Source organism: Anomaloglossus baeobatrachus, unplaced genomic scaffold (assembly GCF_048569485.1).
Source record: "Anomaloglossus baeobatrachus isolate aAnoBae1 unplaced genomic scaffold, aAnoBae1.hap1 Scaffold_3975, whole genome shotgun sequence".
In the NCBI taxonomy this organism is placed as follows: domain Eukaryota; kingdom Metazoa; phylum Chordata; class Amphibia; order Anura; family Aromobatidae; genus Anomaloglossus; species Anomaloglossus baeobatrachus.
In genome coordinates this window covers 13487-39241 of record NW_027443313.1, presented here as the reverse complement: position 1 = coordinate 39241, position 25755 = coordinate 13487, and the positions used below count along the sequence as shown (strand labels likewise).

General features: G+C 46.3%; 16 non-coding genes across 16 annotated transcripts; all 16 read right to left on the bottom strand.

The window, feature by feature from the left end:
• Window positions 1-966: 966 nt before the first annotated feature.
• On the bottom strand, window positions 967-1157 carry LOC142276387 (U2 spliceosomal RNA). Its single transcript, XR_012739842.1, has one exon. It is a non-coding gene; the product is annotated as a U2 spliceosomal RNA (small nuclear RNA).
• A 1387-nt stretch (window positions 1158-2544) lies between these two features.
• LOC142276386 (U2 spliceosomal RNA) lies at window positions 2545-2735 on the bottom strand. Its single transcript, XR_012739841.1, has one exon. It is a non-coding gene; the product is annotated as a U2 spliceosomal RNA (small nuclear RNA).
• A 1387-nt stretch (window positions 2736-4122) lies between these two features.
• On the bottom strand, window positions 4123-4313 carry LOC142276385 (U2 spliceosomal RNA). The gene has a single exon (XR_012739840.1). It is a non-coding gene; the product is annotated as a U2 spliceosomal RNA (small nuclear RNA).
• Window positions 4314-5700: 1387 nt separating this feature from the next.
• On the bottom strand, window positions 5701-5891 carry LOC142276384 (U2 spliceosomal RNA). The gene has a single exon (XR_012739839.1). It is a non-coding gene; the product is annotated as a U2 spliceosomal RNA (small nuclear RNA).
• Window positions 5892-7278: 1387 nt separating this feature from the next.
• LOC142276382 (U2 spliceosomal RNA) lies at window positions 7279-7469 on the bottom strand. Its single transcript, XR_012739838.1, has one exon. It is a non-coding gene; the product is annotated as a U2 spliceosomal RNA (small nuclear RNA).
• Window positions 7470-8856: 1387 nt separating this feature from the next.
• On the bottom strand, window positions 8857-9047 carry LOC142276381 (U2 spliceosomal RNA). Its single transcript, XR_012739837.1, has one exon. It is a non-coding gene; the product is annotated as a U2 spliceosomal RNA (small nuclear RNA).
• A 1387-nt stretch (window positions 9048-10434) lies between these two features.
• LOC142276380 (U2 spliceosomal RNA) lies at window positions 10435-10625 on the bottom strand. The gene has a single exon (XR_012739836.1). It is a non-coding gene; the product is annotated as a U2 spliceosomal RNA (small nuclear RNA).
• A 1387-nt stretch (window positions 10626-12012) lies between these two features.
• On the bottom strand, window positions 12013-12203 carry LOC142276379 (U2 spliceosomal RNA). The gene has a single exon (XR_012739835.1). It is a non-coding gene; the product is annotated as a U2 spliceosomal RNA (small nuclear RNA).
• Window positions 12204-13590: 1387 nt separating this feature from the next.
• On the bottom strand, window positions 13591-13781 carry LOC142276377 (U2 spliceosomal RNA). The gene has a single exon (XR_012739833.1). It is a non-coding gene; the product is annotated as a U2 spliceosomal RNA (small nuclear RNA).
• A 1387-nt stretch (window positions 13782-15168) lies between these two features.
• On the bottom strand, window positions 15169-15359 carry LOC142276376 (U2 spliceosomal RNA). The gene has a single exon (XR_012739831.1). It is a non-coding gene; the product is annotated as a U2 spliceosomal RNA (small nuclear RNA).
• A 1387-nt stretch (window positions 15360-16746) lies between these two features.
• LOC142276375 (U2 spliceosomal RNA) lies at window positions 16747-16937 on the bottom strand. Its single transcript, XR_012739830.1, has one exon. It is a non-coding gene; the product is annotated as a U2 spliceosomal RNA (small nuclear RNA).
• Window positions 16938-18324: 1387 nt separating this feature from the next.
• Window positions 18325-18515, bottom strand: LOC142276374 (U2 spliceosomal RNA). The gene has a single exon (XR_012739829.1). It is a non-coding gene; the product is annotated as a U2 spliceosomal RNA (small nuclear RNA).
• A 1387-nt stretch (window positions 18516-19902) lies between these two features.
• Window positions 19903-20093, bottom strand: LOC142276373 (U2 spliceosomal RNA). Its single transcript, XR_012739828.1, has one exon. It is a non-coding gene; the product is annotated as a U2 spliceosomal RNA (small nuclear RNA).
• Window positions 20094-21480: 1387 nt separating this feature from the next.
• LOC142276371 (U2 spliceosomal RNA) lies at window positions 21481-21671 on the bottom strand. The gene has a single exon (XR_012739827.1). It is a non-coding gene; the product is annotated as a U2 spliceosomal RNA (small nuclear RNA).
• Window positions 21672-23058: 1387 nt separating this feature from the next.
• On the bottom strand, window positions 23059-23249 carry LOC142276370 (U2 spliceosomal RNA). Its single transcript, XR_012739826.1, has one exon. It is a non-coding gene; the product is annotated as a U2 spliceosomal RNA (small nuclear RNA).
• Window positions 23250-24636: 1387 nt separating this feature from the next.
• LOC142276397 (U2 spliceosomal RNA) lies at window positions 24637-24828 on the bottom strand. Its single transcript, XR_012739851.1, has one exon. It is a non-coding gene; the product is annotated as a U2 spliceosomal RNA (small nuclear RNA).
• Between the last annotated feature and the right edge of the window lie 927 nt (window positions 24829-25755).

The following is a 25755-nucleotide window of genomic DNA, read 5'->3' as shown; positions in this document are numbered from 1 at the left end:
CCCTTCTCCTGTCATCCCCCTACCACCCGGGAAAAAAAGAGATTGCCCCCTCCTTCCACTAGCCCACCCTCCCACCCAAAGAACAACTTCTTCTGCGCAGCTTGTTTTCTAGGCAGCAGCGCTATTGTGATGTCATCGGGGGGCATTGTGACAAGCCGCCAGTGTTCCGTCTCTTCATGTTGTGCACAGTTCAAACGGAAAATACATCAACAGGCAGACTACAGAAAAGCTTACTATCAAAGGTTAGAGGGGGGCTTTCTCAGAGGGCTTTTTACAGTTTTTCTATTCCCAATTAGCCGTTTAAGTGTACTTATTGAAAGTAGTAATTCTTTCATAGGCCGCCCTTTCTTAGTATTTGACGTTCCTTATATTGCGGTATGAGGCTTCGCAGTAGGTTGCAAACATTCATCACCCATGACTGTCCCCAATTGAGCTCAGAAGCTCAATGTCTATCATGACCTCTCTTTTAGAATGTCCAAGAGCAAGCAAACTATTCCTCCAGGAGAGGGCGCCAACAGACTACTAAAGAGATCATCATTACTCAAAGAAAACCCCAAAAACCAATGCATGATAGGAATAAACAGGTAACTTTCTTTGGAGTGGAAGCGGAGAGATCGCACCAGATGCCAATTCTAGATCTTATCACACCTGTGGTCACTGCAGCAGCAGGTGAATCCACTTTGTCCAAAAGGGATCTATTCCATTCAATTGCAAATGATCTAGATAAGACAGAGAACTGCAGCACGGGGACATAGCCGAGTTGGTCAGGTTGAGTGGTGATGAGTTTGCTATTTGGATGAATAAAGAAAGTCAAAAGTGTGAAAGATAAAAAACAAAAGGAGGAAGTGTGAAAAGTGAATGGGCCAAATTGAGGTGCATATGAAGACGTATGCTTTCTTCCAATTCATTAAATCGGGCTAATATGAATCAGGTGAATTGAGTTCTGCTTTTGGAAACTGGGTTAAGAAGGGGTGCACCGTTCCTGGAGGTACTGCAATACCAGGTCAATGCGTGGAGTGGACAGAGCAAGCTCTTTTTCCATCTCCCTGTTCTAAAAATCCATTTAATATATGGTCCCCAGATAGGGGACGTATCAGATATTAAACTGATAAGAACAGATACTACACTTGATCTTAGCCAAAAGGCCGAGAAGCGATAACCAGAATTGGTTTGGGCCTCGAGTGGCACCCTGGCCTATGCCGGACACATCTTAGGGAGAGAGAGCGAGAGGGAGACAAACCCACGCCTACACAAGACATTTTGTCACCCAAGCCAACCCTTGAAAAGGCTGCTTTGCAGAGCAAAAACAAGAAGAATGGTGCGTTTTGCAGCCGCCGCCCACTGCAATGAATCTGAATAACTCCTCCTTTAGGGCGCAAGCAACTCCCCTCCCCCTTGCAGTCTTTCCAATTCACGATACAAAAAGACGGACAGGACAGGTTGCCTGACTTTCCGTCACTGCCACCCTTTGCCATCCTTACCCGTAGAAAGCCCTTTCATCATCCCCAAACCCTAATCTTTTCCCTTTCCTTCCCAGCCCCCAAACCCTGCCCTCTGTACCTTTCTCACCACCCGCTTCCCTTCTCCTGTCATCCCCCTACCACCCGGGAAAAAAAGAGATTGCCCCCTCCTTCCACTAGCCCACCCTCCCACCCAAAGAACAACTTCTTCTGCGCAGCTTGTTTTCTAGGCAGCAGCGCTATTGTGATGTCATCGGGGGGCATTGTGACAAGCCGCCAGTGTTCCGTCTCTTCATGTTGTGCACAGTTCAAACGGAAAATACATCAACAGGCAGACTACAGAAAAGCTTACTATCAAAGGTTAGAGGGGGGCTTTCTCAGAGGGCTTTTTACAGTTTTTCTATTCCCAATTAGCCGTTTAAGTGTACTTATTGAAAGTAGTAATTCTTTCATAGGCCGCCCTTTCTTAGTATTTGACGTTCCTTATATTGCGGTATGAGGCTTCGCAGTAGGTTGCAAACATTCATCACCCATGACTGTCCCCAATTGAGCTCAGAAGCTCAATGTCTATCATGACCTCTCTTTTAGAATGTCCAAGAGCAAGCAAACTATTCCTCCAGGAGAGGGCGCCAACAGACTACTAAAGAGATCATCATTACTCAAAGAAAACCCCAAAAACCAATGCATGATAGGAATAAACAGGTAACTTTCTTTGGAGTGGAAGCGGAGAGATCGCACCAGATGCCAATTCTAGATCTTATCACACCTGTGGTCACTGCAGCAGCAGGTGAATCCACTTTGTCCAAAAGGGATCTATTCCATTCAATTGCAAATGATCTAGATAAGACAGAGAACTGCAGCACGGGGACATAGCCGAGTTGGTCAGGTTGAGTGGTGATGAGTTTGCTATTTGGATGAATAAAGAAAGTCAAAAGTGTGAAAGATAAAAAACAAAAGGAGGAAGTGTGAAAAGTGAATGGGCCAAATTGAGGTGCATATGAAGACGTATGCTTTCTTCCAATTCATTAAATCGGGCTAATATGAATCAGGTGAATTGAGTTCTGCTTTTGGAAACTGGGTTAAGAAGGGGTGCACCGTTCCTGGAGGTACTGCAATACCAGGTCAATGCGTGGAGTGGACAGAGCAAGCTCTTTTTCCATCTCCCTGTTCTAAAAATCCATTTAATATATGGTCCCCAGATAGGGGACGTATCAGATATTAAACTGATAAGAACAGATACTACACTTGATCTTAGCCAAAAGGCCGAGAAGCGATAACCAGAATTGGTTTGGGCCTCGAGTGGCACCCTGGCCTATGCCGGACACATCTTAGGGAGAGAGAGCGAGAGGGAGACAAACCCACGCCTACACAAGACATTTTGTCACCCAAGCCAACCCTTGAAAAGGCTGCTTTGCAGAGCAAAAACAAGAAGAATGGTGCGTTTTGCAGCCGCCGCCCACTGCAATGAATCTGAATAACTCCTCCTTTAGGGCGCAAGCAACTCCCCTCCCCCTTGCAGTCTTTCCAATTCACGATACAAAAAGACGGACAGGACAGGTTGCCTGACTTTCCGTCACTGCCACCCTTTGCCATCCTTACCCGTAGAAAGCCCTTTCATCATCCCCAAACCCTAATCTTTTCCCTTTCCTTCCCAGCCCCCAAACCCTGCCCTCTGTACCTTTCTCACCACCCGCTTCCCTTCTCCTGTCATCCCCCTACCACCCGGGAAAAAAAGAGATTGCCCCCTCCTTCCACTAGCCCACCCTCCCACCCAAAGAACAACTTCTTCTGCGCAGCTTGTTTTCTAGGCAGCAGCGCTATTGTGATGTCATCGGGGGGCATTGTGACAAGCCGCCAGTGTTCCGTCTCTTCATGTTGTGCACAGTTCAAACGGAAAATACATCAACAGGCAGACTACAGAAAAGCTTACTATCAAAGGTTAGAGGGGGGCTTTCTCAGAGGGCTTTTTACAGTTTTTCTATTCCCAATTAGCCGTTTAAGTGTACTTATTGAAAGTAGTAATTCTTTCATAGGCCGCCCTTTCTTAGTATTTGACGTTCCTTATATTGCGGTATGAGGCTTCGCAGTAGGTTGCAAACATTCATCACCCATGACTGTCCCCAATTGAGCTCAGAAGCTCAATGTCTATCATGACCTCTCTTTTAGAATGTCCAAGAGCAAGCAAACTATTCCTCCAGGAGAGGGCGCCAACAGACTACTAAAGAGATCATCATTACTCAAAGAAAACCCCAAAAACCAATGCATGATAGGAATAAACAGGTAACTTTCTTTGGAGTGGAAGCGGAGAGATCGCACCAGATGCCAATTCTAGATCTTATCACACCTGTGGTCACTGCAGCAGCAGGTGAATCCACTTTGTCCAAAAGGGATCTATTCCATTCAATTGCAAATGATCTAGATAAGACAGAGAACTGCAGCACGGGGACATAGCCGAGTTGGTCAGGTTGAGTGGTGATGAGTTTGCTATTTGGATGAATAAAGAAAGTCAAAAGTGTGAAAGATAAAAAACAAAAGGAGGAAGTGTGAAAAGTGAATGGGCCAAATTGAGGTGCATATGAAGACGTATGCTTTCTTCCAATTCATTAAATCGGGCTAATATGAATCAGGTGAATTGAGTTCTGCTTTTGGAAACTGGGTTAAGAAGGGGTGCACCGTTCCTGGAGGTACTGCAATACCAGGTCAATGCGTGGAGTGGACAGAGCAAGCTCTTTTTCCATCTCCCTGTTCTAAAAATCCATTTAATATATGGTCCCCAGATAGGGGACGTATCAGATATTAAACTGATAAGAACAGATACTACACTTGATCTTAGCCAAAAGGCCGAGAAGCGATAACCAGAATTGGTTTGGGCCTCGAGTGGCACCCTGGCCTATGCCGGACACATCTTAGGGAGAGAGAGCGAGAGGGAGACAAACCCACGCCTACACAAGACATTTTGTCACCCAAGCCAACCCTTGAAAAGGCTGCTTTGCAGAGCAAAAACAAGAAGAATGGTGCGTTTTGCAGCCGCCGCCCACTGCAATGAATCTGAATAACTCCTCCTTTAGGGCGCAAGCAACTCCCCTCCCCCTTGCAGTCTTTCCAATTCACGATACAAAAAGACGGACAGGACAGGTTGCCTGACTTTCCGTCACTGCCACCCTTTGCCATCCTTACCCGTAGAAAGCCCTTTCATCATCCCCAAACCCTAATCTTTTCCCTTTCCTTCCCAGCCCCCAAACCCTGCCCTCTGTACCTTTCTCACCACCCGCTTCCCTTCTCCTGTCATCCCCCTACCACCCGGGAAAAAAAGAGATTGCCCCCTCCTTCCACTAGCCCACCCTCCCACCCAAAGAACAACTTCTTCTGCGCAGCTTGTTTTCTAGGCAGCAGCGCTATTGTGATGTCATCGGGGGGCATTGTGACAAGCCGCCAGTGTTCCGTCTCTTCATGTTGTGCACAGTTCAAACGGAAAATACATCAACAGGCAGACTACAGAAAAGCTTACTATCAAAGGTTAGAGGGGGGCTTTCTCAGAGGGCTTTTTACAGTTTTTCTATTCCCAATTAGCCGTTTAAGTGTACTTATTGAAAGTAGTAATTCTTTCATAGGCCGCCCTTTCTTAGTATTTGACGTTCCTTATATTGCGGTATGAGGCTTCGCAGTAGGTTGCAAACATTCATCACCCATGACTGTCCCCAATTGAGCTCAGAAGCTCAATGTCTATCATGACCTCTCTTTTAGAATGTCCAAGAGCAAGCAAACTATTCCTCCAGGAGAGGGCGCCAACAGACTACTAAAGAGATCATCATTACTCAAAGAAAACCCCAAAAACCAATGCATGATAGGAATAAACAGGTAACTTTCTTTGGAGTGGAAGCGGAGAGATCGCACCAGATGCCAATTCTAGATCTTATCACACCTGTGGTCACTGCAGCAGCAGGTGAATCCACTTTGTCCAAAAGGGATCTATTCCATTCAATTGCAAATGATCTAGATAAGACAGAGAACTGCAGCACGGGGACATAGCCGAGTTGGTCAGGTTGAGTGGTGATGAGTTTGCTATTTGGATGAATAAAGAAAGTCAAAAGTGTGAAAGATAAAAAACAAAAGGAGGAAGTGTGAAAAGTGAATGGGCCAAATTGAGGTGCATATGAAGACGTATGCTTTCTTCCAATTCATTAAATCGGGCTAATATGAATCAGGTGAATTGAGTTCTGCTTTTGGAAACTGGGTTAAGAAGGGGTGCACCGTTCCTGGAGGTACTGCAATACCAGGTCAATGCGTGGAGTGGACAGAGCAAGCTCTTTTTCCATCTCCCTGTTCTAAAAATCCATTTAATATATGGTCCCCAGATAGGGGACGTATCAGATATTAAACTGATAAGAACAGATACTACACTTGATCTTAGCCAAAAGGCCGAGAAGCGATAACCAGAATTGGTTTGGGCCTCGAGTGGCACCCTGGCCTATGCCGGACACATCTTAGGGAGAGAGAGCGAGAGGGAGACAAACCCACGCCTACACAAGACATTTTGTCACCCAAGCCAACCCTTGAAAAGGCTGCTTTGCAGAGCAAAAACAAGAAGAATGGTGCGTTTTGCAGCCGCCGCCCACTGCAATGAATCTGAATAACTCCTCCTTTAGGGCGCAAGCAACTCCCCTCCCCCTTGCAGTCTTTCCAATTCACGATACAAAAAGACGGACAGGACAGGTTGCCTGACTTTCCGTCACTGCCACCCTTTGCCATCCTTACCCGTAGAAAGCCCTTTCATCATCCCCAAACCCTAATCTTTTCCCTTTCCTTCCCAGCCCCCAAACCCTGCCCTCTGTACCTTTCTCACCACCCGCTTCCCTTCTCCTGTCATCCCCCTACCACCCGGGAAAAAAAGAGATTGCCCCCTCCTTCCACTAGCCCACCCTCCCACCCAAAGAACAACTTCTTCTGCGCAGCTTGTTTTCTAGGCAGCAGCGCTATTGTGATGTCATCGGGGGGCATTGTGACAAGCCGCCAGTGTTCCGTCTCTTCATGTTGTGCACAGTTCAAACGGAAAATACATCAACAGGCAGACTACAGAAAAGCTTACTATCAAAGGTTAGAGGGGGGCTTTCTCAGAGGGCTTTTTACAGTTTTTCTATTCCCAATTAGCCGTTTAAGTGTACTTATTGAAAGTAGTAATTCTTTCATAGGCCGCCCTTTCTTAGTATTTGACGTTCCTTATATTGCGGTATGAGGCTTCGCAGTAGGTTGCAAACATTCATCACCCATGACTGTCCCCAATTGAGCTCAGAAGCTCAATGTCTATCATGACCTCTCTTTTAGAATGTCCAAGAGCAAGCAAACTATTCCTCCAGGAGAGGGCGCCAACAGACTACTAAAGAGATCATCATTACTCAAAGAAAACCCCAAAAACCAATGCATGATAGGAATAAACAGGTAACTTTCTTTGGAGTGGAAGCGGAGAGATCGCACCAGATGCCAATTCTAGATCTTATCACACCTGTGGTCACTGCAGCAGCAGGTGAATCCACTTTGTCCAAAAGGGATCTATTCCATTCAATTGCAAATGATCTAGATAAGACAGAGAACTGCAGCACGGGGACATAGCCGAGTTGGTCAGGTTGAGTGGTGATGAGTTTGCTATTTGGATGAATAAAGAAAGTCAAAAGTGTGAAAGATAAAAAACAAAAGGAGGAAGTGTGAAAAGTGAATGGGCCAAATTGAGGTGCATATGAAGACGTATGCTTTCTTCCAATTCATTAAATCGGGCTAATATGAATCAGGTGAATTGAGTTCTGCTTTTGGAAACTGGGTTAAGAAGGGGTGCACCGTTCCTGGAGGTACTGCAATACCAGGTCAATGCGTGGAGTGGACAGAGCAAGCTCTTTTTCCATCTCCCTGTTCTAAAAATCCATTTAATATATGGTCCCCAGATAGGGGACGTATCAGATATTAAACTGATAAGAACAGATACTACACTTGATCTTAGCCAAAAGGCCGAGAAGCGATAACCAGAATTGGTTTGGGCCTCGAGTGGCACCCTGGCCTATGCCGGACACATCTTAGGGAGAGAGAGCGAGAGGGAGACAAACCCACGCCTACACAAGACATTTTGTCACCCAAGCCAACCCTTGAAAAGGCTGCTTTGCAGAGCAAAAACAAGAAGAATGGTGCGTTTTGCAGCCGCCGCCCACTGCAATGAATCTGAATAACTCCTCCTTTAGGGCGCAAGCAACTCCCCTCCCCCTTGCAGTCTTTCCAATTCACGATACAAAAAGACGGACAGGACAGGTTGCCTGACTTTCCGTCACTGCCACCCTTTGCCATCCTTACCCGTAGAAAGCCCTTTCATCATCCCCAAACCCTAATCTTTTCCCTTTCCTTCCCAGCCCCCAAACCCTGCCCTCTGTACCTTTCTCACCACCCGCTTCCCTTCTCCTGTCATCCCCCTACCACCCGGGAAAAAAAGAGATTGCCCCCTCCTTCCACTAGCCCACCCTCCCACCCAAAGAACAACTTCTTCTGCGCAGCTTGTTTTCTAGGCAGCAGCGCTATTGTGATGTCATCGGGGGGCATTGTGACAAGCCGCCAGTGTTCCGTCTCTTCATGTTGTGCACAGTTCAAACGGAAAATACATCAACAGGCAGACTACAGAAAAGCTTACTATCAAAGGTTAGAGGGGGGCTTTCTCAGAGGGCTTTTTACAGTTTTTCTATTCCCAATTAGCCGTTTAAGTGTACTTATTGAAAGTAGTAATTCTTTCATAGGCCGCCCTTTCTTAGTATTTGACGTTCCTTATATTGCGGTATGAGGCTTCGCAGTAGGTTGCAAACATTCATCACCCATGACTGTCCCCAATTGAGCTCAGAAGCTCAATGTCTATCATGACCTCTCTTTTAGAATGTCCAAGAGCAAGCAAACTATTCCTCCAGGAGAGGGCGCCAACAGACTACTAAAGAGATCATCATTACTCAAAGAAAACCCCAAAAACCAATGCATGATAGGAATAAACAGGTAACTTTCTTTGGAGTGGAAGCGGAGAGATCGCACCAGATGCCAATTCTAGATCTTATCACACCTGTGGTCACTGCAGCAGCAGGTGAATCCACTTTGTCCAAAAGGGATCTATTCCATTCAATTGCAAATGATCTAGATAAGACAGAGAACTGCAGCACGGGGACATAGCCGAGTTGGTCAGGTTGAGTGGTGATGAGTTTGCTATTTGGATGAATAAAGAAAGTCAAAAGTGTGAAAGATAAAAAACAAAAGGAGGAAGTGTGAAAAGTGAATGGGCCAAATTGAGGTGCATATGAAGACGTATGCTTTCTTCCAATTCATTAAATCGGGCTAATATGAATCAGGTGAATTGAGTTCTGCTTTTGGAAACTGGGTTAAGAAGGGGTGCACCGTTCCTGGAGGTACTGCAATACCAGGTCAATGCGTGGAGTGGACAGAGCAAGCTCTTTTTCCATCTCCCTGTTCTAAAAATCCATTTAATATATGGTCCCCAGATAGGGGACGTATCAGATATTAAACTGATAAGAACAGATACTACACTTGATCTTAGCCAAAAGGCCGAGAAGCGATAACCAGAATTGGTTTGGGCCTCGAGTGGCACCCTGGCCTATGCCGGACACATCTTAGGGAGAGAGAGCGAGAGGGAGACAAACCCACGCCTACACAAGACATTTTGTCACCCAAGCCAACCCTTGAAAAGGCTGCTTTGCAGAGCAAAAACAAGAAGAATGGTGCGTTTTGCAGCCGCCGCCCACTGCAATGAATCTGAATAACTCCTCCTTTAGGGCGCAAGCAACTCCCCTCCCCCTTGCAGTCTTTCCAATTCACGATACAAAAAGACGGACAGGACAGGTTGCCTGACTTTCCGTCACTGCCACCCTTTGCCATCCTTACCCGTAGAAAGCCCTTTCATCATCCCCAAACCCTAATCTTTTCCCTTTCCTTCCCAGCCCCCAAACCCTGCCCTCTGTACCTTTCTCACCACCCGCTTCCCTTCTCCTGTCATCCCCCTACCACCCGGGAAAAAAAGAGATTGCCCCCTCCTTCCACTAGCCCACCCTCCCACCCAAAGAACAACTTCTTCTGCGCAGCTTGTTTTCTAGGCAGCAGCGCTATTGTGATGTCATCGGGGGGCATTGTGACAAGCCGCCAGTGTTCCGTCTCTTCATGTTGTGCACAGTTCAAACGGAAAATACATCAACAGGCAGACTACAGAAAAGCTTACTATCAAAGGTTAGAGGGGGGCTTTCTCAGAGGGCTTTTTACAGTTTTTCTATTCCCAATTAGCCGTTTAAGTGTACTTATTGAAAGTAGTAATTCTTTCATAGGCCGCCCTTTCTTAGTATTTGACGTTCCTTATATTGCGGTATGAGGCTTCGCAGTAGGTTGCAAACATTCATCACCCATGACTGTCCCCAATTGAGCTCAGAAGCTCAATGTCTATCATGACCTCTCTTTTAGAATGTCCAAGAGCAAGCAAACTATTCCTCCAGGAGAGGGCGCCAACAGACTACTAAAGAGATCATCATTACTCAAAGAAAACCCCAAAAACCAATGCATGATAGGAATAAACAGGTAACTTTCTTTGGAGTGGAAGCGGAGAGATCGCACCAGATGCCAATTCTAGATCTTATCACACCTGTGGTCACTGCAGCAGCAGGTGAATCCACTTTGTCCAAAAGGGATCTATTCCATTCAATTGCAAATGATCTAGATAAGACAGAGAACTGCAGCACGGGGACATAGCCGAGTTGGTCAGGTTGAGTGGTGATGAGTTTGCTATTTGGATGAATAAAGAAAGTCAAAAGTGTGAAAGATAAAAAACAAAAGGAGGAAGTGTGAAAAGTGAATGGGCCAAATTGAGGTGCATATGAAGACGTATGCTTTGTTCCAATTCATTAAATCGGGCTAATATGAATCAGGTGAATTGAGTTCTGCTTTTGGAAACTGGGTTAAGAAGGGGTGCACCGTTCCTGGAGGTACTGCAATACCAGGTCAATGCGTGGAGTGGACAGAGCAAGCTCTTTTTCCATCTCCCTGTTCTAAAAATCCATTTAATATATGGTCCCCAGATAGGGGACGTATCAGATATTAAACTGATAAGAACAGATACTACACTTGATCTTAGCCAAAAGGCCGAGAAGCGATAACCAGAATTGGTTTGGGCCTCGAGTGGCACCCTGGCCTATGCCGGACACATCTTAGGGAGAGAGAGCGAGAGGGAGACAAACCCACGCCTACACAAGACATTTTGTCACCCAAGCCAACCCTTGAAAAGGCTGCTTTGCAGAGCAAAAACAAGAAGAATGGTGCGTTTTGCAGCCGCCGCCCACTGCAATGAATCTGAATAACTCCTCCTTTAGGGCGCAAGCAACTCCCCTCCCCCTTGCAGTCTTTCCAATTCACGATACAAAAAGACGGACAGGACAGGTTGCCTGACTTTCCGTCACTGCCACCCTTTGCCATCCTTACCCGTAGAAAGCCCTTTCATCATCCCCAAACCCTAATCTTTTCCCTTTCCTTCCCAGCCCCCAAACCCTGCCCTCTGTACCTTTCTCACCACCCGCTTCCCTTCTCCTGTCATCCCCCTACCACCCGGGAAAAAAAGAGATTGCCCCCTCCTTCCACTAGCCCACCCTCCCACCCAAAGAACAACTTCTTCTGCGCAGCTTGTTTTCTAGGCAGCAGCGCTATTGTGATGTCATCGGGGGGCATTGTGACAAGCCGCCAGTGTTCCGTCTCTTCATGTTGTGCACAGTTCAAACGGAAAATACATCAACAGGCAGACTACAGAAAAGCTTACTATCAAAGGTTAGAGGGGGGCTTTCTCAGAGGGCTTTTTACAGTTTTTCTATTCCCAATTAGCCGTTTAAGTGTACTTATTGAAAGTAGTAATTCTTTCATAGGCCGCCCTTTCTTAGTATTTGACGTTCCTTATATTGCGGTATGAGGCTTCGCAGTAGGTTGCAAACATTCATCACCCATGACTGTCCCCAATTGAGCTCAGAAGCTCAATGTCTATCATGACCTCTCTTTTAGAATGTCCAAGAGCAAGCAAACTATTCCTCCAGGAGAGGGCGCCAACAGACTACTAAAGAGATCATCATTACTCAAAGAAAACCCCAAAAACCAATGCATGATAGGAATAAACAGGTAACTTTCTTTGGAGTGGAAGCGGAGAGATCGCACCAGATGCCAATTCTAGATCTTATCACACCTGTGGTCACTGCAGCAGCAGGTGAATCCACTTTGTCCAAAAGGGATCTATTCCATTCAATTGCAAATGATCTAGATAAGACAGAGAACTGCAGCACGGGGACATAGCCGAGTTGGTCAGGTTGAGTGGTGATGAGTTTGCTATTTGGATGAATAAAGAAAGTCAAAAGTGTGAAAGATAAAAAACAAAAGGAGGAAGTGTGAAAAGTGAATGGGCCAAATTGAGGTGCATATGAAGACGTATGCTTTCTTCCAATTCATTAAATCGGGCTAATATGAATCAGGTGAATTGAGTTCTGCTTTTGGAAACTGGGTTAAGAAGGGGTGCACCGTTCCTGGAGGTACTGCAATACCAGGTCAATGCGTGGAGTGGACAGAGCAAGCTCTTTTTCCATCTCCCTGTTCTAAAAATCCATTTAATATATGGTCCCCAGATAGGGGACGTATCAGATATTAAACTGATAAGAACAGATACTACACTTGATCTTAGCCAAAAGGCCGAGAAGCGATAACCAGAATTGGTTTGGGCCTCGAGTGGCACCCTGGCCTATGCCGGACACATCTTAGGGAGAGAGAGCGAGAGGGAGACAAACCCACGCCTACACAAGACATTTTGTCACCCAAGCCAACCCTTGAAAAGGCTGCTTTGCAGAGCAAAAACAAGAAGAATGGTGCGTTTTGCAGCCGCCGCCCACTGCAATGAATCTGAATAACTCCTCCTTTAGGGCGCAAGCAACTCCCCTCCCCCTTGCAGTCTTTCCAATTCACGATACAAAAAGACGGACAGGACAGGTTGCCTGACTTTCCGTCACTGCCACCCTTTGCCATCCTTACCCGTAGAAAGCCCTTTCATCATCCCCAAACCCTAATCTTTTCCCTTTCCTTCCCAGCCCCCAAACCCTGCCCTCTGTACCTTTCTCACCACCCGCTTCCCTTCTCCTGTCATCCCCCTACCACCCGGGAAAAAAAGAGATTGCCCCCTCCTTCCACTAGCCCACCCTCCCACCCAAAGAACAACTTCTTCTGCGCAGCTTGTTTTCTAGGCAGCAGCGCTATTGTGATGTCATCGGGGGGCATTGTGACAAGCCGCCAGTGTTCCGTCTCTTCATGTTGTGCACAGTTCAAACGGAAAATACATCAACAGGCAGACTACAGAAAAGCTTACTATCAAAGGTTAGAGGGGGGCTTTCTCAGAGGGCTTTTTACAGTTTTTCTATTCCCAATTAGCCGTTTAAGTGTACTTATTGAAAGTAGTAATTCTTTCATAGGCCGCCCTTTCTTAGTATTTGACGTTCCTTATATTGCGGTATGAGGCTTCGCAGTAGGTTGCAAACATTCATCACCCATGACTGTCCCCAATTGAGCTCAGAAGCTCAATGTCTATCATGACCTCTCTTTTAGAATGTCCAAGAGCAAGCAAACTATTCCTCCAGGAGAGGGCGCCAACAGACTACTAAAGAGATCATCATTACTCAAAGAAAACCCCAAAAACCAATGCATGATAGGAATAAACAGGTAACTTTCTTTGGAGTGGAAGCGGAGAGATCGCACCAGATGCCAATTCTAGATCTTATCACACCTGTGGTCACTGCAGCAGCAGGTGAATCCACTTTGTCCAAAAGGGATCTATTCCATTCAATTGCAAATGATCTAGATAAGACAGAGAACTGCAGCACGGGGACATAGCCGAGTTGGTCAGGTTGAGTGGTGATGAGTTTGCTATTTGGATGAATAAAGAAAGTCAAAAGTGTGAAAGATAAAAAACAAAAGGAGGAAGTGTGAAAAGTGAATGGGCCAAATTGAGGTGCATATGAAGACGTATGCTTTCTTCCAATTCATTAAATCGGGCTAAAATGAATCAGGTGAATTGAGTTCTGCTTTTGGAAACTGGGTTAAGAAGGGGTGCACCGTTCCTGGAGGTACTGCAATACCAGGTCAATGCGTGGAGTGGACAGAGCAAGCTCTTTTTCCATCTCCCTGTTCTAAAAATCCATTTAATATATGGTCCCCAGATAGGGGACGTATCAGATATTAAACTGATAAGAACAGATACTACACTTGATCTTAGCCAAAAGGCCGAGAAGCGATAACCAGAATTGGTTTGGGCCTCGAGTGGCACCCTGGCCTATGCCGGACACATCTTAGGGAGAGAGAGCGAGAGGGAGACAAACCCACGCCTACACAAGACATTTTGTCACCCAAGCCAACCCTTGAAAAGGCTGCTTTGCAGAGCAAAAACAAGAAGAATGGTGCGTTTTGCAGCCGCCGCCCACTGCAATGAATCTGAATAACTCCTCCTTTAGGGCGCAAGCAACTCCCCTCCCCCTTGCAGTCTTTCCAATTCACGATACAAAAAGACGGACAGGACAGGTTGCCTGACTTTCCGTCACTGCCACCCTTTGCCATCCTTACCCGTAGAAAGCCCTTTCATCATCCCCAAACCCTAATCTTTTCCCTTTCCTTCCCAGCCCCCAAACCCTGCCCTCTGTACCTTTCTCACCACCCGCTTCCCTTCTCCTGTCATCCCCCTACCACCCGGGAAAAAAAGAGATTGCCACCTCCTTCCACTAGCCCACCCTCCCACCCAAAGAACAACTTCTTCTGCGCAGCTTGTTTTCTAGGCAGCAGCGCTATTGTGATGTCATCGGGGGGCATTGTGACAAGCCGCCAGTGTTCCGTCTCTTCATGTTGTGCACAGTTCAAACGGAAAATACATCAACAGGCAGACTACAGAAAAGCTTACTATCAAAGGTTAGAGGGGGGCTTTCTCAGAGGGCTTTTTACAGTTTTTCTATTCCCAATTAGCCGTTTAAGTGTACTTATTGAAAGTAGTAATTCTTTCATAGGCCGCCCTTTCTTGGTATTTGACGTTCCTTATATTGCGGTATGAGGCTTCGCAGTAGGTTGCAAACATTCATCACCCATGACTGTCCCCAATTGAGCTCAGAAGCTCAATGTCTATCATGACCTCTCTTTTAGAATGTCCAAGAGCAAGCAAACTATTCCTCCAGGAGAGGGCGCCAACAGACTACTAAAGAGATCATCATTACTCAAAGAAAACCCCAAAAACCAATGCATGATAGGAATAAACAGGTAACTTTCTTTGGAGTGGAAGCGGAGAGATCGCACCAGATGCCAATTCTAGATCTTATCACACCTGTGGTCACTGCAGCAGCAGGTGAATCCACTTTGTCCAAAAGGGATCTATTCCATTCAATTGCAAATGATCTAGATAAGACAGAGAACTGCAGCACGGGGACATAGCCGAGTTGGTCAGGTTGAGTGGTGATGAGTTTGCTATTTGGATGAATAAAGAAAGTCAAAAGTGTGAAAGATAAAAAACAAAAGGAGGAAGTGTGAAAAGTGAATGGGCCAAATTGAGGTGCATATGAAGACGTATGCTTTCTTCCAATTCATTAAATCGGGCTAATATGAATCAGGTGAATTGAGTTCTGCTTTTGGAAACTGGGTTAAGAAGGGGTGCACCGTTCCTGGAGGTACTGCAATACCAGGTCAATGCGTGGAGTGGACAGAGCAAGCTCTTTTTCCATCTCCCTGTTCTAAAAATCCATTTAATATATGGTCCCCAGATAGGGGACGTATCAGATATTAAACTGATAAGAACAGATACTACACTTGATCTTAGCCAAAAGGCCGAGAAGCGATAACCAGAATTGGTTTGGGCCTCGAGTGGCACCCTGGCCTATGCCGGACACATCTTAGGGAGAGAGAGCGAGAGGGAGACAAACCCACGCCTACACAAGACATTTTGTCACCCAAGCCAACCCTTGAAAAGGCTGCTTTGCAGAGCAAAAACAAGAAGAATGGTGCGTTTTGCAGCCGCCGCCCACTGCAATGAATCTGAATAACTCCTCCTTTAGGGCGCAAGCAACTCCCCTCCCCCTTGCAGTCTTTCCAATTCACGATACAAAAAGACGGACAGGACAGGTTGCCTGACTTTCCGTCACTGCCACCCTTTGCCATCCTTACCCGTAGAAAGCCCTTTCATCATCCCCAAACCCTAATCTTTTCCCTTTCCTTCCCAGCCCCCAAACCCTGCCCTCTGTACCTTTCTCACCACCCGCTTCCCTTCTCCTGTCATCCCCCTACCACCCGGGAAAAAAAGAGATTGCCCCCTCCTTCCACTAGCCCACCCTCCCACCCAAAGAACAACTTCTTCTGCGCAGCTTGTTTTCTAGGCAGCAGCGCTATTGTGATGTCATCGGGGGGCATTGTGACAAGCCGCCAGTGTTCCGTCTCTTCATGTTGTGCACAGTTCAAACGGAAAATACATCAACAGGCAGACTACAGAAAAGCTTACTATCAAAGGTTAGAGGGGGGCTTTCTCAGAGGGCTTTTTACAGTTTTTCTATTCCCAATTAGCCGTTTAAGTGTACTTATTGAAAGTAGTAATTCTTTCATAGGCCGCCCTTTCTTAGTATTTGACGTTCCTTATATTGCGGTATGAGGCTTCGCAGTAGGTTGCAAACATTCATCACCCATGACTGTCCCCAATTGAGCTCAGAAGCTCAATGTCTATCATGACCTCTCTTTTAGAATGTCCAAGAGCAAGCAAACTATTCCTCCAGGAGAGGGCGCCAACAGACTACTAAAGAGATCATCATTACTCAAAGAAAACCCCAAAAACCAATGCATGATAGGAATAAACAGGTAACTTTCTTTGGAGTGGAAGCGGAGAGATCGCACCAGATGCCAATTCTAGATCTTATCACACCTGTGGTCACTGCAGCAGCAGGTGAATCCACTTTGTCCAAAAGGGATCTATTCCATTCAATTGCAAATGATCTAGATAAGACAGAGAACTGCAGCACGGGGACATAGCCGAGTTGGTCAGGTTGAGTGGTGATGAGTTTGCTATTTGGATGAATAAAGAAAGTCAAAAGTGTGAAAGATAAAAAACAAAAGGAGGAAGTGTGAAAAGTGAATGGGCCAAATTGAGGTGCATATGAAGACGTATGCTTTCTTCCAATTCATTAAATCGGGCTAATATGAATCAGGTGAATTGAGTTCTGCTTTTGGAAACTGGGTTAAGAAGGGGTGCACCGTTCCTGGAGGTACTGCAATACCAGGTCAATGCGTGGAGTGGACAGAGCAAGCTCTTTTTCCATCTCCCTGTTCTAAAAATCCATTTAATATATGGTCCCCAGATAGGGGACGTATCAGATATTAAACTGATAAGAACAGATACTACACTTGATCTTAGCCAAAAGGCCGAGAAGCGATAACCAGAATTGGTTTGGGCCTCGAGTGGCACCCTGGCCTATGCCGGACACATCTTAGGGAGAGAGAGCGAGAGGGAGACAAACCCACGCCTACACAAGACATTTTGTCACCCAAGCCAACCCTTGAAAAGGCTGCTTTGCAGAGCAAAAACAAGAAGAATGGTGCGTTTTGCAGCCGCCGCCCACTGCAATGAATCTGAATAACTCCTCCTTTAGGGCGCAAGCAACTCCCCTCCCCCTTGCAGTCTTTCCAATTCACGATACAAAAAGACGGACAGGACAGGTTGCCTGACTTTCCGTCACTGCCACCCTTTGCCATCCTTACCCGTAGAAAGCCCTTTCATCATCCCCAAACCCTAATCTTTTCCCTTTCCTTCCCAGCCCCCAAACCCTGCCCTCTGTACCTTTCTCACCACCCGCTTCCCTTCTCCTGTCATCCCCCTACCACCCGGGAAAAAAAGAGATTGCCCCCTCCTTCCACTAGCCCACCCTCCCACCCAAAGAACAACTTCTTCTGCGCAGCTTGTTTTCTAGGCAGCAGCGCTATTGTGATGTCATCGGGGGGCATTGTGACAAGCCGCCAGTGTTCCGTCTCTTCATGTTGTGCACAGTTCAAACGGAAAATACATCAACAGGCAGACTACAGAAAAGCTTACTATCAAAGGTTAGAGGGGGGCTTTCTCAGAGGGCTTTTTACAGTTTTTCTATTCCCAATTAGCCGTTTAAGTGTACTTATTGAAAGTAGTAATTCTTTCATAGGCCGCCCTTTCTTAGTATTTGACGTTCCTTATATTGCGGTATGAGGCTTCGCAGTAGGTTGCAAACATTCATCACCCATGACTGTCCCCAATTGAGCTCAGAAGCTCAATGTCTATCATGACCTCTCTTTTAGAATGTCCAAGAGCAAGCAAACTATTCCTCCAGGAGAGGGCGCCAACAGACTACTAAAGAGATCATCATTACTCAAAGAAAACCCCAAAAACCAATGCATGATAGGAATAAACAGGTAACTTTCTTTGGAGTGGAAGCGGAGAGATCGCACCAGATGCCAATTCTAGATCTTATCACACCTGTGGTCACTGCAGCAGCAGGTGAATCCACTTTGTCCAAAAGGGATCTATTCCATTCAATTGCAAATGATCTAGATAAGACAGAGAACTGCAGCACGGGGACATAGCCGAGTTGGTCAGGTTGAGTGGTGATGAGTTTGCTATTTGGATGAATAAAGAAAGTCAAAAGTGTGAAAGATAAAAAACAAAAGGAGGAAGTGTGAAAAGTGAATGGGCCAAATTGAGGTGCATATGAAGACGTATGCTTTCTTCCAATTCATTAAATCGGGCTAATATGAATCAGGTGAATTGAGTTCTGCTTTTGGAAACTGGGTTAAGAAGGGGTGCACCGTTCCTGGAGGTACTGCAATACCAGGTCAATGCGTGGAGTGGACAGAGCAAGCTCTTTTTCCATCTCCCTGTTCTAAAAATCCATTTAATATATGGTCCCCAGATAGGGGACGTATCAGATATTAAACTGATAAGAACAGATACTACACTTGATCTTAGCCAAAAGGCCGAGAAGCGATAACCAGAATTGGTTTGGGCCTCGAGTGGCACCCTGGCCTATGCCGGACACATCTTAGGGAGAGAGAGCGAGAGGGAGACAAACCCACGCCTACACAAGACATTTTGTCACCCAAGCCAACCCTTGAAAAGGCTGCTTTGCAGAGCAAAAACAAGAAGAATGGTGCGTTTTGCAGCCGCCGCCCACTGCAATGAATCTGAATAACTCCTCCTTTAGGGCGCAAGCAACTCCCCTCCCCCTTGCAGTCTTTCCAATTCACGATACAAAAAGACGGACAGGACAGGTTGCCTGACTTTCCGTCACTGCCACCCTTTGCCATCCTTACCCGTAGAAAGCCCTTTCATCATCCCCAAACCCTAATCTTTTCCCTTTCCTTCCCAGCCCCCAAACCCTGCCCTCTGTACCTTTCTCACCACCCGCTTCCCTTCTCCTGTCATCCCCCTACCACCCGGGAAAAAAAGAGATTGCCCCCTCCTTCCACTAGCCCACCCTCCCACCCAAAGAACAACTTCTTCTGCGCAGCTTGTTTTCTAGGCAGCAGCGCTATTGTGATGTCATCGGGGGGCATTGTGACAAGCCGCCAGTGTTCCGTCTCTTCATGTTGTGCACAGTTCAAACGGAAAATACATCAACAGGCAGACTACAGAAAAGCTTACTATCAAAGGTTAGAGGGGGGCTTTCTCAGAGGGCTTTTTACAGTTTTTCTATTCCCAATTAGCCGTTTAAGTGTACTTATTGAAAGTAGTAATTCTTTCATAGGCCGCCCTTTCTTAGTATTTGACGTTCCTTATATTGCGGTATGAGGCTTCGCAGTAGGTTGCAAACATTCATCACCCATGACTGTCCCCAATTGAGCTCAGAAGCTCAATGTCTATCATGACCTCTCTTTTAGAATGTCCAAGAGCAAGCAAACTATTCCTCCAGGAGAGGGCGCCAACAGACTACTAAAGAGATCATCATTACTCAAAGAAAACCCCAAAAACCAATGCATGATAGGAATAAACAGGTAACTTTCTTTGGAGTGGAAGCGGAGAGATCGCACCAGATGCCAATTCTAGATCTTATCACACCTGTGGTCACTGCAGCAGCAGGTGAATCCACTTTGTCCAAAAGGGATCTATTCCATTCAATTGCAAATGATCTAGATAAGACAGAGAACTGCAGCACGGGGACATAGCCGAGTTGGTCAGGTTGAGTGGTGATGAGTTTGCTATTTGGATGAATAAAGAAAGTCAAAAGTGTGAAAGATAAAAAACAAAAGGAGGAAGTGTGAAAAGTGAATGGGCCAAATTGAGGTGCATATGAAGACGTATGCTTTCTTCCAATTCATTAAATCGGGCTAATATGAATCAGGTGAATTGAGTTCTGCTTTTGGAAACTGGGTTAAGAAGGGGTGCACCGTTCCTGGAGGTACTGCAATACCAGGTCAATGCGTGGAGTGGACAGAGCAAGCTCTTTTTCCATCTCCCTGTTCTAAAAATCCATTTAATATATGGTCCCCAGATAGGGGACGTATCAGATATTAAACTGATAAGAACAGATACTACACTTGATCTTAGCCAAAAGGCCGAGAAGCGATAACCAGAATTGGTTTGGGCCTCGAGTGGCACCCTGGCCTATGCCGGACACATCTTAGGGAGAGAGAGCGAGAGGGAGACAAACCCACGCCTACACAAGACATTTTGTCACCCAAGCCAACCCTTGAAAAGGCTGCTTTGCAGAGCAAAAACAAGAAGAATGGTGCGTTTTGCAGCCGCCGCCCACTGCAATGAATCTGAATAACTCCTCCTTTAGGGCGCAAGCAACTCCCCTCCCCCTTGCAGTCTTTCCAATTCACGATACAAAAAGACGGACAGGACAGGTTGCCTGACTTTCCGTCACTGCCACCCTTTGCCATCCTTACCCGTAGAAAGCCCTTTCATCATCCCCAAACCCTAATCTTTTCCCTTTCCTTCCCAGCCCCCAAACCCTGCCCTCTGTACCTTTCTCACCACCCGCTTCCCTTCTCCTGTCATCCCCCTACCACCCGGGAAAAAAAGAGATTGCCCCCTCCTTCCACTAGCCCACCCTCCCACCCAAAGAACAACTTCTTCTGCGCAGCTTGTTTTCTAGGCAGCAGCGCTATTGTGATGTCATCGGGGGGCATTGTGACAAGCCGCCAGTGTTCCGTCTCTTCATGTTGTGCACAGTTCAAACGGAAAATACATCAACAGGCAGACTACAGAAAAGCTTACTATCAAAGGTTAGAGGGGGGCTTTCTCAGAGGGCTTTTTACAGTTTTTCTATTCCCAATTAGCCGTTTAAGTGTACTTATTGAAAGTAGTAATTCTTTCATAGGCCGCCCTTTCTTAGTATTTGACGTTCCTTATATTGCGGTATGAGGCTTCGCAGTAGGTTGCAAACATTCATCACCCATGACTGTCCCCAATTGAGCTCAGAAGCTCAATGTCTATCATGACCTCTCTTTTAGAATGTCCAAGAGCAAGCAAACTATTCCTCCAGGAGAGGGCGCCAACAGACTACTAAAGAGATCATCATTACTCAAAGAAAACCCCAAAAACCAATGCATGATAGGAATAAACAGGTAACTTTCTTTGGAGTGGAAGCGGAGAGATCGCACCAGATGCCAATTCTAGATCTTATCACACCTGTGGTCACTGCAGCAGCAGGTGAATCCACTTTGTCCAAAAGGGATCTATTCCATTCAATTGCAAATGATCTAGATAAGACAGAGAACTGCAGCACGGGGACATAGCCGAGTTGGTCAGGTTGAGTGGTGATGAGTTTGCTATTTGGATGAATAAAGAAAGTCAAAAGTGTGAAAGATAAAAAACAAAAGGAGGAAGTGTGAAAAGTGAATGGGCCAAATTGAGGTGCATATGAAGACGTATGCTTTCTTCCAATTCATTAAATCGGGCTAATATGAATCAGGTGAATTGAGTTCTGCTTTTGGAAACTGGGTTAAGAAGGGGTGCACCGTTCCTGGAGGTACTGCAATACCAGGTCAATGCGTGGAGTGGACAGAGCAAGCTCTTTTTCCATCTCCCTGTTCTAAAAATCCATTTAATATATGGTCCCCAGATAGGGGACGTATCAGATATTAAACTGATAAGAACAGATACTACACTTGATCTTAGCCAAAAGGCCGAGAAGCGATAACCAGAATTGGTTTGGGCCTCGAGTGGCACCCTGGCCTATGCCGGACACATCTTAGGGAGAGAGAGCGAGAGGGAGACAAACCCACGCCTACACAAGACATTTTGTCACCCAAGCCAACCCTTGAAAAGGCTGCTTTGCAGAGCAAAAACAAGAAGAATGGTGCGTTTTGCAGCCGCCGCCCACTGCAATGAATCTGAATAACTCCTCCTTTAGGGCGCAAGCAACTCCCCTCCCCCTTGCAGTCTTTCCAATTCACGATACAAAAAGACGGACAGGACAGGTTGCCTGACTTTCCGTCACTGCCACCCTTTGCCATCCTTACCCGTAGAAAGCCCTTTCATCATCCCCAAACCCTAATCTTTTCCCTTTCCTTCCCAGCCCCCAAACCCTGCCCTCTGTACCTTTCTCACCACCCGCTTCCCTTCTCCTGTCATCCCCCTACCACCCGGGAAAAAAAGAGATTGCCCCCTCCTTCCACTAGCCCACCCTCCCACCCAAAGAACAACTTATTCTGCGCAGCTTGTTTTCTAGGCAGCAGCGCTATTGTGATGTCATCGGGGGGCATTGTGACAAGCCGCCAGTGTTCCGTCTCTTCATGTTGTGCACAGTTCAAACGGAAAATACATCAACAGGCAGACTACAGAAAAGCTTACTATCAAAGGTTAGAGGGGGGCTTTCTCAGAGGGCTTTTTACAGTTTTTCTATTCCCAATTAGCCGTTTAAGTGTACTTATTGAAAGTAGTAATTCTTTCATAGGCCGCCCTTTCTTAGTATTTGACGTTCCTTATATTGCGGTATGAGGCTTCGCAGTAGGTTGCAAACATTCATCACCCATGACTGTCCCCAATTGAGCTCAGAAGCTCAATGTCTATCATGACCTCTCTTTTAGAATGTCCAAGAGCAAGCAAACTATTCCTCCAGGAGAGGGCGCCAACAGACTACTAAAGAGATCATCATTACTCAAAGAAAACCCCAAAAACCAATGCATGATAGGAATAAACAGGTAACTTTCTTTGGAGTGGAAGCGGAGAGATCGCACCAGATGCCAATTCTAGATCTTATCACACCTGTGGTCACTGCAGCAGCAGGTGAATCCACTTTGTCCAAAAGGGATCTATTCCATTCAATTGCAAATGATCTAGATAAGACAGAGAACTGCAGCACGGGGACATAGCCGAGTTGGTCAGGTTGAGTGGTGATGAGTTTGCTATTTGGATGAATAAAGAAAGTCAAAAGTGTGAAAGATAAAAAACAAAAGGAGGAAGTGTGAAAAGTGAATGGGCCAAATTGAGGTGCATATGAAGACGTATGCTTTCTTCCAATTCATTAAATCGGGCTAATATGAATCAGGTGAATTGAGTTCTGCTTTTGGAAACTGGGTTAAGAAGGGGTGCACCGTTCCTGGAGGTACTGCAATACCAGGTCAATGCGTGGAGTGGACAGAGCAAGCTCTTTTTCCATCTCCCTGTTCTAAAAATCCATTTAATATATGGTCCCCAGATAGGGGACGTATCAGATATTAAACTGATAAGAACAGATACTACACTTGATCTTAGCCAAAAGGCCGAGAAGCGATAACCAGAATTGGTTTGGGCCTCGAGTGGCACCCTGGCCTATGCCGGACACATCTTAGGGAGAGAGAGCGAGAGGGAGACAAACCCACGCCTACACAAGACATTTTGTCACCCAAGCCAACCCTTGAAAAGGCTGCTTTGCAGAGCAAAAACAAGAAGAATGGTGCGTTTTGCAGCCGCCGCCCACTGCAATGAATCTGAATAACTCCTCCTTTAGGGCGCAAGCAACTCCCCTCCCCCTTGCAGTCTTTCCAATTCACGATACAAAAAGACGGACAGGACAGGTTGCCTGACTTTCCGTCACTGCCACCCTTTGCCATCCTTACCCGTAGAAAGCCCTTTCATCATCCCCAAACCCTAATCTTTTCCCTTTCCTTCCCAGCCCCCAAACCCTGCCCTCTGTACCTTTCTCACCACCCGCTTCCCTTCTCCTGTCATCCCCCTACCACCCGGGAAAAAAAGAGATTGCCCCCTCCTTCCACTAGCCCACCCTCCCACCCAAAGAACAACTTCTTCTGCGCAGCTTGTTTTCTAGGCAGCAGCGCTATTGTGATGTCATCGGGGGGCATTGTGACAAGCCGCCAGTGTTCCGTCTCTTCATGTTGTGCACAGTTCAAACGGAAAATACATCAACAGGCAGACTACAGAAAAGCTTACTATCAAAGGTTAGAGGGGGGCTTTCTCAGAGGGCTTTTTACAGTTTTTCTATTCCCAATTAGCCGTTTAAGTGTACTTATTGAAAGTAGTAATTCTTTCATAGGCCGCCCTTTCTTAGTATTTGACGTTCCTTATATTGCGGTATGAGGCTTCGCAGTAGGTTGCAAACATTCATCACCCATGACTGTCCCCAATTGAGCTCAGAAGCTCAATGTCTATCATGACCTCTCTTTTAGAATGTCCAAGAGCAAGCAAACTATTCCTCCAGGAGAGGGCGCCAACAGACTACTAAAGAGATCATCATTACTCAAAGAAAACCCCAAAAACCAATGCATGATAGGAATAAACAGGTAACTTTCTTTGGAGTGGAAGCGGAGAGATCGCACCAGATGCCAATTCTAGATCTTATCACACCTGTGGTCACTGCAGCAGCAGGTGAATCCACTTTGTCCAAAAGGGATCTATTCCATTCAATTGCAAATGATCTAGATAAGACAGAGAACTGCAGCACGGGGACATAGCCGAGTTGGTCAGGTTGAGTGGTGATGAGTTTGCTATTTGGATGAATAAAGAAAGTCAAAAGTGTGAAAGATAAAAAACAAAAGGAGGAAGTGTGAAAAGTGAATGGGCCAAATTGAGGTGCATATGAAGACGTATGCTTTCTTCCAATTCATTAAATCGGGCTAATATGAATCAGGTGAATTGAGTTCTGCTTTTGGAAACTGGGTTAAGAAGGGGTGCACCGTTCCTGGAGGTACTGCAATACCAGGTCAATGCGTGGAGTGGACAGAGCAAGCTCTTTTTCCATCTCCCTGTTCTAAAAATCCATTTAATATATGGTCCCCAGATAGGGGACGTATCAGATATTAAACTGATAAGAACAGATTTTTTTTTTTTTTTTTTGAAGGATGAGTTTGAAAATAAAAAAGTGACCGCCTCTCGTTGCCCAGGTAACCGTCCGTCACAAGAGGGCTATGACATCCTACGATGCACACTCCCCCAAGGCCAGCAGTTGTGCAATACCCTGGCACCTTTCAGCACCAACCAAGGTAGTACCCTCCCAAACTACACTTGATCTTAGCCAAAAGGCCGAGAAGCGATAACCAGAATTGGTTTGGGCCTCGAGTGGCACCCTGGCCTATGCCGGACACATCTTAGGGAGAGAGAGCGAGAGGGAGACAAACCCACGCCTACACAAGACATTTTGTCACCCAAGCCAACCCTTGAAAAGGCTGCTTTGCAGAGCAAAAACAAGAAGAATGGTGCGTTTTGCAGCCGCCGCCCACTGCAATGAATCTGAATAACTCCTCCTTTAGGGCGCAAGCAACTCCCCTCCCCCTTGCAGTCTTTCCAATTCACGATACAAAAAGACGGACAGGACAGGTTGCCTGACTTTCCGTCACTGCCACCCTTTGCCATCCTTACCCGTAGAAAGCCCTTTCATCATCCCCAAACCCTAATCTTTTCCCTTTCCTTCCCAGCCCCCAAACCCTGCCCTCTGTACCTTTCTCACCACCCGCTTCCCTTCTCCTGTCATCCCCCTACCACCCGGGAAAAAAAGAGATTGCCCCCTCCTTCCACTAGCCCACCCTCCCACCCAAAGAACAACTTCTTCTGCGCAGCTTGTTTTCTAGGCAGCAGCGCTATTGTGATGTCATCGGGGGGCATTGTGACAAGCCGCCAGTGTTCCGTCTCTTCATGTTGTGCACAGTTCAAACGGAAAATACATCAACAGGCAGACTACAGAAAAGCTTACTATCAAAGGTTAGAGGGGGGCTTTCTCAGAGGGCTTTTTACAGTTTTTCTATTCCCAATTAGCCGTTTAAGTGTACTTATTGAAAGTAGTAATTC